Here is a 6,000-nt window from a genome sequence, read left to right as displayed (position 1 = left end):
GATTCCCGGTGGGAGCTCATGTGGTTCGGATTCCACGTTAATCACTAGGTCCACGCCACATATAGCCTCGCTGCTCAACGGGACGTTAAACTCAAAATCAACTCAACTCGAAATGTTGGAACAATTTTTGACGTCCCAGATGCTTTTTTGTGGATTATGGATATAACAGGATGTGTTTCAACAAGATTGTGCATCATCCCATTTTCTATAATTGTTCAGTACTGCCTGAATCAACCTTTCCCAAGAGATGGATTGGTTGTAACTCATTCTTAAAATGTATTATTCCTGTTCCCCAACCCCCGTTACCCCCCCCCCCAACCCCGTTACACACCCTTGGACTTTTCGTATCATTGTCGGATTAAACCAATCGTCTTGGGAGGAGTTCTTTGTTGTGAAGTGGGATATGTTCCCCGAAATTACCCCCTCCCTCGAGAAAAAGAAGGGTAAAACATTGCTACAGAATATTCACCACAATGCCTCCTCCCCCGAAAAGATATTCTGTCTACAGACCTGGTCGTGGCTATACTTTACTAAATATTTCGCTAGGAAAAATATCAGATTAAACATTTCTTAGAACGCTCATAATGTTTCTGTATTTTAGTAAAATGAATTAAACAAAAGGACAAAAGAACTTACGACAAGTTACAACGCAAAACGTGCTTTATGGCGAACATCACCCAAGGCGTATCTGTCGATATAATATTGTTGCGATCTACGACAATGTCCCTATGGTATTCAAAAGTGCTAGTCCATTCAGCTGCTTTTCGCCAAAACGAGATCGCAATAACGTTTTCAGTCGGCGCAATGTGGATTAAGATCGTTCTGCACTGACCACGCTCGAATGCAGGGTTACAAGTATGCGCACCAATTTTCGAATAGGCAAGGAAAACAAATTTTAAAAACGCAAAGAGAAAAAAAAGACTACATACGGGTACAATATGTACTCACTTTAGCATTGTGCAGCACTTGAAGAATAGTTTGTATCCACTGTCTTAAGAGCATTCTTCCTCCGAAGTTCCTGTGTTTTTCTATTTAAAAACCGAAGTTTTGAATAATGTCCTGGTCTTGTTGAATAGTTTCAACATGGAAGTGTCTTTATTAGGACATCAAATAGTGGGCCAATCACATCCTTTTTTTTTTTCGATTGAAAGTTTTTTTTCGTGAAATTTTCGAAATACAACTTCATACTTTTTTTATTGCTTCCATCCATCTGGAGAGAAGGTGAAACGAGACAAACACATAGCCTCATATTGCCATCATTCAACTTAGAAAGAATTTCAACTATTAAGAATCAGAGACTTCAACTTTCGATATAATTTCGAAGAGTAACTTTTTACTCATAATTTTATCGAAAAGATGATACACTGGCTGTTTCCTTGCACCTGTCAAGCCTCAAATTCTTGCCACCTGGACATTTCTATGTGATCTCAAAATTAAATAAACCTCTTGGTTATAGCACACTTGCCCGTTAACCTTCATTTCATGAAATATAAGCACTCAAAATTTCTCCACATTCTCTATCAAAATTTTTAGAACTGGGGTAAGAATGCTGGAGAAAATTGTAATTTTTGAACACAACGTCGAGGTGTTGACTCATTGGGTAGGGGTATTCGGACTTATAACAGCTGATGGCTGTATAATTTATAACTGAGGCGCGTTGTATTAATGCACGAATGATATCTTAATCAGTCCATCTTACTTTTTCCTTGCCATTTATTAGCATATTTACTTGGTCCGGTGTAAAACTTTATCACTACCTAGTTTTAAACTACTCTATTGAAACGACCATGGTATTATATTTTACAACCGGTCTTTGAAATTGCGTAATTCTTTAGTATACATAGTCTAGTTTATATTAATAGTCGCTAGATGTCAGTTGTCTTCTGTTTTGCTTGGTAACCGTCATATGTTTAAAATGGCTACTCCGCAGCAGAAATCATTTTGTGTTTTCGAGTTTGCGAAGTGCAATTCCGTGATTACAGTGCAAAGACTTTCTGGTTGAGGTGCCAAATTGATCCTCCGAATGGGTGGACAATTTGGAGATGGTATCTACAGTTTGTAGATACAGAATGTGTATGTAAAGAAAAGAGTCCCGGCCGCCTCGTGTTCCTGAAGAAAATGTTGCATGAATTCAAACTGCTTTCCAACGTAGTCCTTCAAAATAGACTCGTCGTGTCAGTTGGGAGTTACAAGTGCCGCCAACAACAATTTGGCGTGTTTTGAGACGTCGGTTGGTTATGAAGCCGTAGAAGTTACAGCTGTTACAATCTCTGCGTCCTGATGACAAACGCAAACGTGAGGCATTTTGTAACGAGATTCTGGATGCTATTGACAATGATAACACTTTTGCACAACGCATCGTGTTCAGCGATGAAGCGACTTTCCGTGTTAGTGGTCAGATAAACAAACAAAATGTTCGAATATGGGGTCCACAGAACCCACATGCAGTCATTGAACATGTACGAGATTCGCCCAAAGTCAATGTGTTTTGTGCGATATCCCGATCATCTGTTTACGGCCCATTCTTCTTTAATGGAAACACGGTTAACAGTCAGCAGTATCTCGCTATGTTACAAAACTGGTTGTTTCCGAGGCTCCACGAAGACAACTTCATTTTTCAACAAGACGGGGCACCCCCACACTGGAGTCGCGAAGTGCGCGAATATCTGAATGAAACTCTACCGAACCGATGGATTGGTCGTCAAGGAGCTGACGATTTAGCATGTCTCAGCTGACCTCCACGGTCTCCGGATTTGTCACCCTGTGACTTCTTCCTGTGGGGTTTCGTTAAAGACAACGTTTATGTACCTCCCACAGAACCTGGAAAAGTTGAAGAACCGGATCCGTACTACCATAACATCAGTGACGCAGGACATGCTTGCCCGAGTATTTGAGGAATTTAAGTATCGATGTGATATTGTTCGTGTCGCTGATGGAGGACATATTGAACACCTGTAATTTGAACTTTGAACTGTAATTTGAACTTGAGAAGTTCGTAAATATGTGTGTAAAATTTCATATTCGTATGTCTTAAAGTTTAATACATATATGCATTCGAAATACGTATATTCTTTTTGAAACAGGGCATTCCACTTCTTTTAACTTCGTTTGTAAATCTATTATTGTGGATTTGTACATACTGTCAGACTTAAGTTTTTTCGTGAGCTTCTTCGTGACTAAGTGGTTGGCGTAGGCGTCTCTGGCATGGGAGAACCGGATTCGACTCCCCGCGGGAGCTCAAGTGATTTCGGTTTCCATGTAAATTTGTAGGTCTGCGTTTCATATAGCCTCGCTGCTTAAAGGGACGCTAAACTAAAGCCAAATCAGTTTTTCGTCCTTATCACGCAAAAAGGAAAGCGCTTCCTTTATTTTATGCCCCTTAGTGTCCACAGAACAACCAGAAGATCACAAAGACGAAGAGTTATTTTCTGTTTAGGTCACAATATTTGATTTACTCCCCTGTTTGATTCATCTTTCTTTAAACACCTAGCTTCCGTACACTTATTTCTTTCATTATTTACATGAGCATGGTTCACATATGACATTGGTAAGTTCAGTGAAGGCACAGAATCTCGTTTTAATCTTTTCTTGTGCGGAATATTTAGAAGCTCAGATTTTAAGTCACGTTCATAAGCTTCGGGAATTAAATGATAGGATCAAACACGGGAGTTTTCAGCTTTAAAGATGTCTTTCCGACAGCATTTCTTTAGCTAAATTTCCGCCGAGGATCCGAGGAAAATACATGATAAATAACTTAGGAACCTTTAGTAAATCTACTACACTGATTTAATGGAGGGTATACGCGGGTATACGGCGTATACTCACCTCTAATTTTTGGAAACTATCGTATAGCAACCTAAAATTTAGGAAGACTCGGGTATACGCTACATTCGATTCATAGTGTGATATGCACACTTCATTGGGACAAACAACAACTGTTCTTCATTTATTGTATTTCAAAACAGAAAAATCTGACTAAACAGGTTATCGTCAGGCTGTTGTCGCGAATGATGTCTAAACTCTTTTAAAATGTTTTTGTTTTCGGGTTGTGAGAATCGAGTTTTCCGTCAATCCCTTCTATAATAGAGAAGAGCACTCTGAATCTGCAGTGTTTTTTTCCCAAGATGTCACATGCGCTGACCCTACCTTCTGAAAGCTGACCTATTATATTAAAATAAAATAAGGCAAAGATGTTTCCAAATGTTTTTCTTGGAAACTAATAGAAACTTCTTTGTTTCTAAAGATCAGTGGAAGATAAAATGGTGAGGAGGGTGAGGAATACGGCCTATATTCATATACAGAACGGTGTTTCATCCTTATGGTAGCAATTTGCAGTCGCCAGCAGAGGCGCTAGTTTCGCGTCAGCAACGCGACGCACGCAGTACGAAGTAGCCAGACACTTGTGTACAAGCCGTGCAGAAGAGAGACGTGTGTGAGCAGAATGCCGCCGAAAATCGACCCTTTTTGGGAGGGCTACATTGTAGCACTTTCTGATATAGGCTACAGATATAACCAAATAAGAACACAGTGCAAGAAGAAACGTTTCACAGTGTCTGATAAGAGAATTAATGCATATCCATCGCAATGCAAACTCAGAGCAAACCATTGCCATGCGTCGTGAAAAGGGGCAAAAGAAGCAACCAGCTCCACAACGCAGTCAAGACGTCATTGCCAAGGTCCGCCGGTTTGTGACCCAGGAGAATCCACCCACCCAACGTGAGATAGCGAGGCGTATTGGACGGTTAACTGCAACTGTACACCGAATCATACGCGACAATTTGGGACTCAGAAGTGCACACGAGCGGCGGGTCCATGTTCTGAAGCCAACGCACATCGCAGAACGGCGCCAGATGACAAATGGCGTTATGTGATCACCTTAGATGAAGCATGGGTCTATTTGACAGGATTCCAGCAGATGCGTGCAATTTACTGCTGCTGCATTGATGGAACCGATCATTCAAAGTGGGTTCGCTCCTGCAAGGAGAGTTTTCCAAAGGGATTTATGGTAGTGACGGGTTTCTGTGCAAAAAGAAAGCTTCCGATACACCGGGTGTCATCAAATGTCAATATGAATGCAGCGTATTATATCGAGCATGTACTGGAACCCACCTATCGCCAACATACCCCGGCTTTGTATGGCAATGACACTGACAAGTGTTCATCCACCAGGACAAGGCCAGCAGCCATACTGCCAAACGAACGGTGGTCTACTTGACAAGTATGAAACAGGAGACAGGTGTAAAGGCTATCCCATTTCGAGACATCCCCGTCAAGTCACCAGATGCATTCCCTATGGACTTCTGTGTTTTCGGTCTCCTCAAACTAAACATCAATAAGCGTCGTCCGACCACACTTGGTAGCCTTTGGAAAGTGTGCAAGGAGGAGTGGGCAAAACTGCATTAGACAGTGCTCAATAGAGGTCTCCTTCAGTGGAAACTACGATGTCGTGCAATCGTTCACCAACGGGTCTCTCACATCGAACATGATCACTGGTGGAAACGGGGTTTTACGCCCTAGGGCACGGGTCTGTCCTTCACTACCATAAGGCTGAAACAGCCTTCTGTACTAACATTGAAGCTGTTCTGTTTAAACATACCAATGGCCACAGTTTTCACGGTCTCTTTGATACAAATTCGAAGCCTGCCGATTGGATACAACTTGAGCGAGGCAATATGGGATAGAACCATTCCTTTCTAACCACGGAAGGTATTTCCGAAAAAATGTGGTCTTTATTTTAGTTTGAGGCTTAAGAAAATATTAAATGCATATATATGAGCCAAGAAATCGCTGACCTCACAAAAGTAATAAAACATGTGACCTATCATTGGTCTACTTTCAAGCATACACTGTCGTTACTAATGCGATCTTCTACAACAGCGAACTCGGATTAGTACTGCTCATTTGTACCCGCAATTGACACTAAAGAAGGCGGCGATTGCTTTCGATAAGTACTTAAGCAGCTACTATTAGTAGTTTTTCCGCAACCTACTGGGTAAAGAA

This window comes from Thermobia domestica, chromosome 7 (assembly GCF_964235325.1).
Source record: "Thermobia domestica chromosome 7, izTheDome1.hap1.1, whole genome shotgun sequence".
NCBI lineage: Eukaryota > Metazoa > Arthropoda > Insecta > Zygentoma > Lepismatidae > Thermobia > Thermobia domestica.
Note: the sequence above shows the minus strand (reverse complement) of the source record.